Source organism: Oncorhynchus tshawytscha, linkage group LG10, assembly GCF_018296145.1.
Source record: "Oncorhynchus tshawytscha isolate Ot180627B linkage group LG10, Otsh_v2.0, whole genome shotgun sequence".
Classification (NCBI taxonomy): domain Eukaryota; kingdom Metazoa; phylum Chordata; class Actinopteri; order Salmoniformes; family Salmonidae; genus Oncorhynchus; species Oncorhynchus tshawytscha.
This window is the reverse complement of record NC_056438.1, coordinates 35,115,282-35,129,251: the sequence shown is the minus strand read 5'-3', so window position 1 is coordinate 35,129,251 and position 13,970 is coordinate 35,115,282.

Here is a 13,970-nt window from a genome sequence, read left to right as displayed (position 1 = left end):
CTTATATTCTTGGCATGAGTAGCAGGAAGTTGAAATTGGGCACGCTTTTTATCCAAAAGTGAAAATACTGCCACCTATACCTTAAGTTAAATCATAGCCTCAATGTTGTCCTGCACGTTGAATATAGTTGCGGAGAGTCCCTGTAATCCTAGATTCAGATCATTCAGGTGAGAAAAAACATCCCCCAGATAGGCCAGTCATGTGAGAAACTCATCATGCAAGTGGTCAGACAAGTGAAATGGTCAGTAAAGAAAACTTCAACCTTTCTAGGGCAGGCTTTCCACTAGCGGAACCCCTCGACAACATTCCGCTGAAAAGGCAGTGCGCGAAATTCAAAAATATTTTTTAAAATATGTAACTTTCACACATTAACTAGTCCAATACACCAAATGAAAGATAAACATCTTGTTAACCTCTAGTGACACCCCATCCCGTGAACGGGACCGTTGTCATCTGACACTAATTAGCATAACGCAACAGACAAATCTTCCTAGAAAATCTTCCTATTCATGAACATCACAAGTGAAATAATTTGAGACACAGCTTAGCCTTTTGTTAATCACCCTGTCATCTCAGATTTTGAAAATATGCTTTACAGCCAACGCTAGACAAGCATTTGTGTAAGTTTATCATAGACTAGCATAGCATTATGTCCAGCCTAGCAGCAGGTAACTTGGTCACGAAAATCAGAAAAGCAATCAAATCGTTTACCTTTGAGCTTCGGCTGTTTTCACTCACGAGACTCCCAGTTAGATAGCGAAGGTTCCTTTTTTCCAAAAATATTATTTTTGTAGGCGAAATAGCTCAGTTTGTTCTTCACGTTTGGCTGAGAATTCGACCAAAAATTTCGGGTCACGACAACGCATAGACAGAAAAGTGGCAAACGTTGTTTATAGTCAATCCTCAAGGTGTTTTTCACATATCTATTCGATAATATATCCACCGGAACAATTGGTTTTTCAGTAGGACCGATTGGAAAAATGGCTACCTCTGCATTTTACGCGAGAATCACTGAGAGCCATCAGGTGACCACTTACACAATGTAGACGCTTATGGGTATTCTTCAACGTAAAGGCGTAAAACTACGTCACAATGCTGTAGACAACTTCAGGAATAAGTAGAAAAAGTAATCTGGTTGATAGCCCATTCACTGCTCAATAGGGACGCATTGGAACACAGAGCTTTCAAAACATGAGGCACTTCCAGATTGGATTTCTCTCAGGGTTTCACCTGCAATACCAGTTGTTATACTCGGACAATATTTTTACAGTTTTGGAAACTTTAGTGTTTTCTATCCTAAACTGTCAGCTGTTATATGCATATTCTAGCATCTTGCCCTGACAAAATATCCCTTTTACTTTAGGAACGTTATTTTTCCAAAAATGAAAATACTGCCCCCTAGGCACAAGAGGTTAACGTTCTTTACTGACCATCATTTTCACTTGCATGATGACGAGTTTCTCACATGACTACCCTATCTGGAGGATGTTCTCTCTCACCTGAATGATCTGAATCTAGGAATACAGCAACTCTCATCAACTAAATTCAATGTGCAGGACAAAATTGAGACTGATTAAGAAGTTGGAGCTATTCTGTGTCTGCATTAACAAGGACAACAGGTCTTTCCATCATTGTACGATTTTTTTGGTGTGCAAATGAACTCAAGCTTACGGACAATGTCAAATGTGATATAGCGAAGTACCTGAGTGAGTTGGGTGCGCAATTATGCAGGTACTTTCCCGAAACAGACAAACTGGATTCGTTATCCCTTTCATGCCCTGCCTCCAGTCCACTTACCATTATCTGAATAAGAGAGCCTCAAGCGGTTATGTGAAAATTTAATTTAAATCAGAAGCCACTGCTAAATTTCTGGGTTGGGCTGCGCTCAAAGTATCCTGCCTTGGCAAATCGTGCTGTTAACTTCACTAGGGTAGGGGGCAGCATTCTGAATTTTGGATGAAAAGGGTGCCCAAATTAAACTGCCTGGTACTCAGGCCCATAAGCTAGGATATGCATATAATTAGTGGATTTGGATGGAACTCTAAAGTTTACAAAACTGTTAAAATAATGACTGAGTATAACAGGACTAATATGGCAGGCGAAAACCCGAGGTAAATCCAACCAGGAAGTACTTATTTTGAAAGGCTGTTATTCCATTGAAAGCCTATCCACCATTCAAAGACTTAAGACCCAGTTCATGATCTCTATGGCTTCCTCAACATGTGACCAGTCTTTAGGCATTGTTTCAGGCTTTTACTCTGAAAAATGGGGGAGATACACTGCTTTCAATGAGAGGACAGTGGAAATTTCCATCCATGAACCAAGCACGTGATCGGGGCGTGCATTTCTTGTTTACCTTTTCCATTGACGAAGCTTTTATCCGGTTGAAATATTGAATATTTATGACAAAAACCTGAGAATTGATTTTAAACATCGTTTGACATGTTTCCACTATCCTTTATTGTACTTTGTCTTGGGTTTTGAGAGTGCGCATTGTGCCTTTGGATTTCTGAACAAAACGCACCAATAAAACAGAGGTATTTGGACATGAAGATTAACTTTATCGAACAAAACAAACTGTTGTCTAACATGGAGACCTGGGAGTGCCACCAGATGAAGATCAAAAGGTAAGTGATTAATATTAATGCCATTTCTGACTTGTGACACTCTCCTTGGAAAATGGCTGTATGGGTTTCTGTGGCTAAGAGCTGACCTAACATAATCGCAAAGTCTGCTTTCGCTGTAAAGCCTTTTTGAAATCGGACACTGACTGGATTTACAATAAGTTTCTTTAAAATTGTGTAAAATACATGTTTGAGGAATTTTAATTATGGCGTTTCTGTTTTGAATTTGGCGCCCTGCAATTTCACTGGCTGCAGTCGAGGTGGGACGCTCTCTGTACCAGAGCGGTTAAGACACTGATGCCCTTTGCAGCCACTTACCTACGTGAGAGTGGATTCTCAGCCCTCACTAACATGAAAAATAAATACAGGCACAAACTGTGTGGAAACATTGCAAAGATATTTGCTTTTCAAAAATGAAAGGATAGACATAAGGTTTTATATGTAAGATGGTTAAATAAAGAGCCAAATTATTTTATTATTACTACATTATTATTTTTGCCTTGGTCCTATAAGAGCTCTTTGTCACTTCCCACGAGCCGGGTTGTGACAAACTCACTCTTTTGTTTAATAAATGTATTGTAGTGTGTTCGGTCGGCTTACAATGGCAAAAAAAAACATTTGAGAGGGTGCTGACCCCGGTGCTAGTGGGGGTACGCAGCTGGAAGTTGAATATTTGACAGGGTACGGGATTATAAAAAGTTTGGGAACCACTGGTCCAAACCAATCAATTACGAGACAGGTGAAATCCAGCCATTTACTAGACACTGAGTACTAAAACATTAGGTGTTCTTAATGTTTTGTTTGGTATAGTCATTGGCTTTGTCATTGGTATATTTTAAAGAAACATATTGATACATTAAGCTCTAACACTTATCTGCAAAAATGACAAGTTAATTAGTGGGTGACAGGGATTTTAGTTAGTGGGGCAGTAGATGCCCAGTTACCCTTATGGCTCAGCTCAGTTGTCTACCTACACCATATACATAATTTACACAGTGATGTCAGGTCAGACAGTTCCAGCTCAGAGAGGCACAGCTCATGATTTAGAATGTAAATTAAATGTGTTTATACAACAAATGTTAGTGCAGCGAATCACATTGAGCAGTTTCAAACTAAAACGTAATGTATCATATTGAAGCCCATGTACAGTGGGGCAAAAAAGTATTTAGTCAGCCACCAATTGTGCAAGTTCTCCCACTTAAAAAGATGAGAGGCCTGTAATTTATCGTAGGTACACTTCAACTATGACTGACAAAATGAGAAAAAAAAATTACATTGTAGGATTTAATGAATGGTGGAAAATAAGTATTTGGTCAAAAGTTTCTCAATACTTTGTTATATACCCTTTGTTGGCAATGACAGAGGTCAAACGTTTTCTGTAAGTCTTCACACTGTTGCTGGTATTTTGGCCCATTCCTCCATGCAGATCTCTAGAACAGTGATGTTTTGGGGCGGTTGCTGGGCAACACGGACTTTCAACTCCATCCAAAGATGTTCTATGGGGTTGAGATCTGGAGACTGGCTAGGTCACTTCAGGACCTTGAAATGCTTCTTACGAAGCCACTCCTTCGTTGCCCGGGCGGTGTGTTTGGGATCATTGTCATGCTGAAAGACCCAGCCACGTTTCATCTTCAATGCTCTTGCTGATGGAAGGAGGTTTTCATTCAAAATGTCACAATACATGGCCCCATTCATTCTTTCCTTTACACGGATCAGTCGTCCTGGTCCCTTTGAAGAAAAACAGCCCCAAAGCATGATGTTTCCACCCCCATGCTTCACAGTAGGTATGGTGTTCCTTGGATGCAACTCAGCATTCTTTGTCCTCCAAACACAACGAGTTGAGTTACCAAAAAGTTATATTTTGGTTTCATCTGACATTCTCCCAATCTTCTTCTGGATCATCCAAATGCTCTCTAGCAAACTTCAGACGGGCCTGGACATGTACTGGCTTAAGCAGGGGGGACACGTCTGTCACTGCAGGATTTGAGTCCCTGGCGGCATCGTGTGTTACTGATGGTAGGCTTTGTTACTTGGTCCCAGCTCTCTGCAGGTCATTCACTAGGTCCCCCCGTGTGGTTCTGGGATTTTTGCTCACAGCTCATCATTTTGACCCCACAGGTTGCATGGAGCCCCAGATCGAGGGAGATTATCAGTGGTCTTGTATGTTTTCCATTTCCTAATAATTAATCCCACAGTTGATTTCTTCAAACCAAGCTGCTTACCTATTGCAGATTCAGTCTTCCCAGACTGGTACAGGTCTACAATTGTGTTTCTGGTGTCCTTTGACAGCTCTTTGGTCTTGGCCATAGTGGAGTTTGGAGTGTGACTGTTTGAGGTTGTGGACAGGTGTCTTTTATACTGCTAACAAGTTCAAATAGGTGCCATTAATACAGGTAACGAGTGGAGGACAGAGGAGCCTCTCAAAGAAGAAGTTACAGGTCTGTGAGAGCCAGAAATCTTGCTTGTTTGTAGGTGACCAAATACTTATTTTCCACCATAATTTGCAAATAAATTCATTTAAAATCCTACAAAGTGATTTTCTGGATATTTTCTCATTTTGTCTGTCATAGTTGAAGTGTACCTACGATGAAAATTACAGGCCTCTCATCTTTAAGTGGGAGAACTTGCACAATTGGTGGCTCACTAAATACTTTTTTGCCCAACTGTATCTAGATATGTATCGAATTGTCTTGAAAGGGAAAGATGCACATCCCTAATGTTTCACTTTCCTATTGCACTGGATAATACCAAGGCCTCAAACTGTGGTTTTCAAGTCTCTTTCAGACAGCTTAGGTTTTGGTGCCGTCAAAGTGACAACTCAGCATACCACATTGAGAAAGGGCACAATAGAAGATTTAAAGCTGGAATATTACAACGAAGAAGTTATTTCAAACAAACCATTTCTTTCCCCTCAGACATCATTTGATGCGCAACAGAACATGTAGATTTTTTTTTTACCACGATGCTGGACCTGGACCTTCCTCCACATCCTCAACAAAATAAAAACAATACCAAAGGCGCTTGGGCAAACAGTGGCACTGTTTCACCTTATGCAGATTCCAGCATTAAAAGGTATGGTTCATTTCAAAAAGTGAACTATCCCTTTAAGTCAGGTGTGATGTAACATTCTCCCAGCTGTCAGTGCATAGAGTATAGTGCGCAACTGACCTCTTACATGTGTTCATGAGGATGAGTGTTCATTTCGACAAGTGGTCTTTACACAATTGAACACAAAGTGATACGTCAGAGGAATAGAGGGTAAACTCAAGTCAACACAATTAACACAGCTGTTATGCAACAAGATACAATTATATTTTTATTATTGGAAAACTTTAGTATGACTCAGCGTTAGCTTAGCATCAATGTTCAAAAGAAGACGAGAGCTCATTTCAATGCAGGGCTAGTCTGCTATGTACCCCTGTACACTTGAAGACAGTGTGTGTACTCCAGAATGATTGCGTGTTGATTCAGGTAAAGACTTAGTTGAGACTGACTGCTCTTTTTTGTCTGCAGGGACTCTATGGTTCCACCGGCTTCCTTTTGGCCTGAGACACGTCGGCCATGGTAAGGACGGATGCCCACCGGGCACTCATTAATCGAAAAAGCCAAATCATTATGGATCACTTGTTCCCCATCCACCAGTGGAGGCTGGGGCTTCATCCCATATGGCATTCTATTCCCTACATTATGCATTACTTTTGACCAGTGCCCTAAGTCATTGGTCAAAAGTAGTGCACGAATAGACTAAATAGGGTATGATTTCAAACGCAGCCTGGGTGATGTGTCAAAGGGAGACCCCCGCCCTTCCCGATCCTACCGAGCCAGTGTGCAGCAGCTGTGGGCTATCATTAGCAGATGACAAAGGCCATTAGGAGTCTTACTCTACAGGCCCGGAGTGGATCTGACAAGCTCACTTTAGCCTTGGCCCACATCGCCAGCACCAGCAAACCACTTATATAAGCACATATAGCCACAAACAGACTAAACCAGTCTGGTAGTAGCCTAGCTTAACATCTGAAAACACACTGTCCAATATACACACACACAGACTACACCAGCCATTAAGTATAGTTGCCGTATTGCCTTGATAGTATTTTCTTATGCTAATTTCAACATGTTTTAAGTCCTATGGAGAACCACTAAAATGCATGAGAAACGAGAGCTTCAAACAATCAGATGACAACCAATTTACAACTCAACCCACACACGGCTGCAGTCAACCATGAGCCAACCATATAGCTGTTTTTAATATTGAATAAATCAGTACCATTTTAGTCCCCTACGATGAAATAGTAATCAACTGAAATTCCAGACGTTAAACAAGCATATCTCCTGTCCCGTTTGAGCTTAAATTGTTGTCACTAATTGGCCCAAATGGGGGCGCTGCATCATTCCTGGGGGACAGAGTATGTGAGCGAAGCAAGATTCCCCAAAGGCTGGAGCTTCGGCCTTCTCGCCCACTCCAATTTTACTCCAGTAGCACTCACTTTAGGAGCTTAGGGCGTGCCTGCCACAGTCTGCATTTGAAGTCTACTTGTGTGCTGCTAATAGTCCCTTGCTTTAGCTACTGTCACAGAGTTCGCTAAATAGTTTCATAAACTGAAAACACAGGGGCTAAGTCAAGGTGACTAACAAAAATGCAGACCAAGAGCAAGAGAGGGAGTGCAGTAAGGTAGTGTCCACTGTTGTGTAAGGCTTGAATGCCACCTGCTGGTTTGGTGCTAAACTGTTAGGTTATAGACCGGATGCCATTGTTCTATGCGTGGGATATAGCAGTTGTTACATGCTAGCTATATGAAACATCCACAACTAAAGAATTTTGTGGAATCTGAAAAGACACTTATCCCAAAAGTGTGGTTTATTTACTACATGCACATGCTAAAAGAAAGAAATTAGGTGGGTAAAAAAAAATAATGTCATTGTAGCAAAGCATTTATAAACTAAAACTGGTCACTTAAATGTTTTGTTCATTTGTGTTCTATTATCGATGCAATAGGCCATAATTGATTTAGGCTCAATAGCCAGGCATATTCCCACATTGAAAGAGCTTTCTGTTTTGATTGGGTTATTTTACCTAAAAACCTTAAGGCCTACCTATAGAAAAATGAAAAATACACAACTCTGCCCAGTCTGGCATAAAGGGTGTTTAGAATCCCCAGTGGCTCTGTAAGCGTGGAGAGGATATTCTCCGCTGCTAGCGGCTCTCCAGGCACCATAGTATGAGCCTGAAGCCACAGACTGGCCATACTTGTGTTTCTAAAAATGAATTCAAAGGCACTAAGTAATTTGTATTTAATTCTAAGTAAGCCACAGCCTATATGCGCAATTTATAGACTATAATGATTTAACACAACGAAATGTTTTAAATCAAATTTATTTCACATACACATGGTTAGCAGATGTTAATGCGAGTGTAGCGAAATGCTTGTGCTTCTAGTTCCGACAATGCAGTAATAACCAACGAGTAATCTAACCTAACAATTCCAAAACTACTACCTTATACACACACAAGTGTAAAGGGATAAAGAACATGTACATAAAGATATATGAATGAGTGATGGTACAGAACGGCATAGGCAAGATGCAGTAGATTGTATCGAGTACAGTATATACATGAGATGAATAATGTAGCGTATGTAAACAAAGTGGAATAGTTTAAAGTGGCTAGTGATACATGCATTACATAAAGATGCAGTAGATGATAGAGTACAGTATATACATATGAGATGAATAATGTAGGGTAAGTAGCATAAATGCTGCTTGCTTTATGTCCCTACCAGCCTATTGTGTCACCCTCACAAATGCTTTACAATGTATTTGTTTGTAGGCTATAGCCTTGGAATAATTGAAATAATATAACTTAAGTAATTACTTTGTTCTTTAAGGCTCCTGACCTATTTAGGGTGTTTTTATGCTGTTTAATATGACATGTAGCCTATTTGAAATTATGTTCTCTTACATTTACCTTTTCTGGTCTATTCAAATACTTTATTCAAATCCATATGGTTTGGTTTCAATACTACAGAAATAGATTGGTGTGGGTTAAATTGTGATGTTAATGAATGGAGCAAATTTGGAGCAGGAGTTTTTTTTTCTGTGAGCCTGGAGCGGTGTTTAGCTGAGCGGTAGGAAAAGACATGGAGTACCACTCCATGAGCGGGATTCCCAACTGCTCAACTCCGCTCACATACTCTGGTGGGGGAGGACATATTTACCGTTGCCTTGTTCTCACTGCCTTTCAGCAGTCTCTTTCTAGCTAATTTGATTAATTATACCAGTGAATTTTTTTTTTTTATTGCAATATTTTAATATGCCGCCTTTAGAACTTCTTTAGATGACAGTCGTTGAATTCAATCATACAGAACAGGTCTGTTTTATATGATTCAATTCCATTTGAATGGGGACAGCTTTTGCAATGACTCTAGCTGTCATTCAGATATAAATTGTACGCTTGTCAATCTTTGTCAAACATGTTTCGACCAGAGTAATTACATTACTGATCTGTATATCTACAGTAGGATTTCTAGCGCCAACGAATAGGGAGAAACTTTAAAGGGTGCGTAGCTCTGGCCCCGTCATTGTTGGAATATACGGACTGGAGTAACAGGGAAGCGCACAGTTTGTAACTATTTTACACTGGACTCGTGATTTTAATGAACAAATGTTGGAGTTTAAGTTTAAGGAATAGACTTTGGTTTATTTTAAGCATATATTCAAAGAATTGTGTGGCATTGTATTGCTCAACATTTCTTTGTGCCTCAGGCCTAACTCAGCAGGAGGTGGATCTGGAGTGGACTGCGCAGAAGGGAAACCATGAACAGACAACCCCACACCTTAAAATGGAGAAAGACCTTCTCTTTTTGAGAATAAAATTCCACATTAGTGGGTGGTTTTCCTATTTATATTGCCAAAAAAATAGCCATACTTTATACTGTGAGGCTGCCTGAGAGACAGACCCTTTTCAACATCAACAGCTGTCATCATAGGCAGCTCTATGGTGAGAAACATCTTGGTCCCCAAGGCAAAAACCCTGTGTTACCCAAGAGCATGAGTACAGGACATAAGGCTGCTTCCGACTGTTCTACCACAGATGCCGGGAGCTGAAACTGTTGTAGTCCATGTGGGGTCCAACGACATCAGGAGGGCTAGCTTGGAACATTTGAAAATGGATTTTAAAATAACTGATTTTAGCATTAAAAAGACTCAACAAAATAAAACAGCCAATTATTTCAGGTCCAGGACAATTGTTGGGTCGCAGGTGTGAAAGATTCAGTAGACTGCTGGCCTTACACATCTGGCTAAAATACTACAATTGTCACGACTTCTGCCGAAGTCGTTGCCTCTCCTTGTTCGGGCGGTGCTCGGCGTTCGACGTCACCGGTCTTCTAGCCATCATTGATCCATTTTTCATTTTCCATTGGTTTTGTCTTGTCTTGTCTTCCCACACACCTGTTTTCAATCCCATTCATTACCTGTTGTGTATTTAACCCTCTGATTCCCCTCATGTCTTTGTCAGAGATTGTTTGTCATTGTAGTGTTTTTTGTTGTATAGGTGCGCGACGGGTCTTCGTACCCATATTTCTTTATGTTCTTTTCCTGTTTAGTGTTATGGAGCATGTTACTAGGACATTATTAAAAGACTCCATTTTACACTCAGTTTGACTCTCCTGCGCCTGACTTCCCTGCCACCTATACACATATGCCTGACAGAATCTCTGACCTACAATATGAAGTCAGCAGGAGAGGACACTATGCTCATGGAGCTAGAGGAACGCGTTCAGGAACAAGCGAGGGAGCTTGACTGTATAAGCTCCGTCATGGATCGCATTGTCCAGAATATGGATAGCTGGGAGAGACCGGGAGTTTCTCCAGCGCCACCACCACCACAACCGGAATCTCCCTTGAACGTTTTTTCCTCTCCGGAATCGAAGATCCATTTATCCCTACCCACGGGATACAACAGAGATACTGCTGGCTGCCAGGGTTTCCTCCTTAAGGTGAACTTATATCTAGCCACGGCCTCCCCAGTACCATCTGACCATGAGAAGAGTTACACCCTCGTCTCATGCCTCACCGGGAAAGCCCTGGAATGGGCCAGCGCTGTGTGTAGAAGGGAGGATGCGGCGTTGGACCATTTTGAGGAGTTCACCCGCCAATTCCGGATAGTATTCAATCATCCACCTGAAGGCAAAGCAGCGGGGGAGCTCCTCTATCATCTGAGGCAGGAGACGAGGAGTGCACAGGAGTTTGCTTTGGAGTTTAGGACCTTGGCTGCCGGCGCTGGATGGAGCGACAGGGCCCCGATCGACCATTACCGTTGTAGTCTACGCGAGGACGTCCGTCGGGAGCTGGCCTGTAGAGACACCACCCTCACCTTCGACCAGCTGGTGGACATGTCCATCAAGCTGGACAACATGCTGGCTACTCGTGGACGTCTAGATTGGGGTCTGGTTGTTCCATCCTCTCGCACCCTCTCTCCCGAACCTATGGAATTGGGAGGGATGGTGCGCAGGGAGACCGGAGGGGGTTCCCGTTCGAGCACCATTCATGCTCGCAGAGGGCACACTGCTGGTCGGTGCCGGGTTGGTTCCTCTGGGAATAGAGAAGGCAGGCAGGGCATTCTGGCTTCACCCCAGGTGAGTAGGCACCATTCTCATCCAGAGCCCTCTGCTGCACTAATGTTTGTCTCGGTCTTTTTTCCTGATTTTTCACTGCATTCCCAGTATAAGGCGCTAGTAGATTCAGGTGCGGCTGGGAATTTCATTAATAAAAGTTTAGCTCATAGTTTAGGGATCCCGATTGTTCCTGTGGATATGCCTTTCCTTATTCATGCCTTAGTCGACTATTAGGGTCAGGGTTTATCAGGGAGGTAACCGCACCTTTGTGTATGATAACGCAGGAGGGTCACAAGGAGAAGATTAGTCTTTTCCTTATTGAGTCTCCTGCGTATTCTGTGGTGCTAGGCCTACCCTGGTTAGCTTGCCATAACCCCACTGTTTCTTGGCCACAGAGGGCTCTCACGGGGTGGTCGCGAGAATGCTCAGGTAGGTGTTTAGGGGTTTCCGTTGGTGCTACTATGGTGGAAAGTCCAGACCAGGTCTCCACCGTGCGCATTCCCCCCGAATATGCCGATTTGGCTCTCGCCTTCTGTAAAAAGAAGGCGACTCAATTACCACCCCATCGACGGGGGGATTTTGCGATAGATCTCCTGGTAGATGCTGCATATCCCAAGAGTCACGTGTATCCCCTGTCGCAAGCGGAGACGGAGGCTATGGAGACATGTCTCTGAATCCCTGCATCAGGGGTTCATTCAGCCATCCATTTCACCAGTCTCTGAGTTTCTTTTTTGTGGAAAAAAAGGATGGCGGTTTACGCCCGTGCATTGATTATTGAGGTCTTAATAAAACAGTGAAATATAGTTACCCGCTACCTCTGATCAATACGGTTATTGAGTTAATAACCTCGGATGGGGCCACAGTGTCTCCTGACCCCTCCTGTCTCAGCCTCCAGTATTTATGCTGCAGTAGTTTATGTGTCGGGGGGCTGGGGTCAGTTTGTTATATCTGGAGAACTTCTCCTGTCCTATTCGGTGTCCTGTGTGAATCTAAGTGTGCGTTCTCTAATTCTCTCCTTCTCTCTTTCTTTCTCTCTCTCGGAGGACCTGAGCCCTAGGACCTGAGCTCCAGGACTACCTGACATGATGACTCCTTGCTGTCCCCAGTCCACCTGGCCATGCTGCTGTTCCAGTTTCAACTGACCTGAGCCCTAGGACCATGCCCCAGGACTACCTGACATGACTCCTTGCTGTCCCCAGTCCACCTGGCCATGCTGCTGCTCCAGTTTCAACTTCCACCTGACTGTGCTGCTGCTCCAGTTTCAACTGTTCTGCCTTATTATTATTCGACCATGCTGGTCATTTATGAACATTTGAACATCTTGGCCATGTTCTGTTATAATCTCCACCCGGCACAGCCAGAAGAGGACTGGCCACCCCACATAGCCTGGTACCTCTCTAGGTTTCTTCCTAGGTTTTGGCCTTTCTAGGGAGTTTTTCCTAGCCACCGTGCTTCTACACCTGCATTGCTTGCTGTTTGGGGTTTTAGGCTGGGTTTCTGTACAGCACTTTGAGATATCAGCTGATGTACGAAGGGCTATATAAATAAATTTGATTTGATTTGAGTTAATGCACGGGGCACGTTTTTTCACAAAATTGGATCTCAGGAGTGCGTACAATCTGGTGCGTATTCGGAAGGGTGATGAGTGGAAGACGGCATTTAGCACCACCTCAGGTCATTATGAGTACCTTGTCATGCCATATGGGTTGATGAATGCTCCATCTGTTTTCCAATCATTTGTAGATGAGATCTTCAGGGACCTGCACGGGCAGGGTGTATATCGATGATATTCTGATATACTCTGCTACACGCGCCGAGCATGTGTCCCTGGTGCGCAGGGTGCTTGGTCGCCTGTTGGAGCATGATCTATATGTCAAGGCTGAGAAATGCTTGTTCTTCCAACAATCCATCTCCTTCCTAGGGCATCGGATGTCCACTTCAGGAGTGGAGATGGAGAGCGACCGCATTACAGCCGTGCGTAATAGGCTGACTCCAACCACGGTAAAGGAGTTGCAGCGTTTTTTGGGGTTTGCCAATTACTACCGGAGGTTTATCCGGGGTTTTGGTCAGGTGGCAGCTCCCATTACCTTACTGCTAAAGGGGGGCCCGGTGCTGGCTCCGGATCCCTCTTTGCCATTCATATTGGAGGTGGACGCATCCGAAGCTGGGATAGGAGCAGTGCTCTCTCAGCGTTCGGGTACGCCACTGAAGCTTCGCCCCTGTGCTTTCTTTTCGAAGAAGCTCAGCCCGGCGGAGCGAAACTATGATGTGGGGAACCGAGAGCTGTTAGCTGTCGTAGAAGCCTTGAAGGTGTGGAGGCATTGGCTTGAGGGGGCTAAACACCCTTTTCTCATCTGGACTGACCACCGCAATCTGGAGTACATCCGGCAGGCGAAGAGATTGAATCCTCGCCAGGCAAGGTGGGCCATGTTTTTCACTCGTTTTGGGTTTACTCTCTTACAGACCAGGCTCCCAGAACGTTAAGGCAGACGCATTGACTCGGCTGTATGACAGAGGAGCGATCCATGGATCCCACTCCCATACTCCCAGCTTTGTGTCTGGTGGCGCCTGTAGTGTGGGAGCTGGACGCGGACATTGAGTGGGCGTCACGTGCAGAGCCCTCTCCCCCTGAGTGTCCAGCTGGTCGTCTGTACGTTCCGTCTGCTGTCCGCGACCGATTGATCTATTGGGCTCACACGTCACCCTCCTCCGGTCATCCTGGGATAGGTCG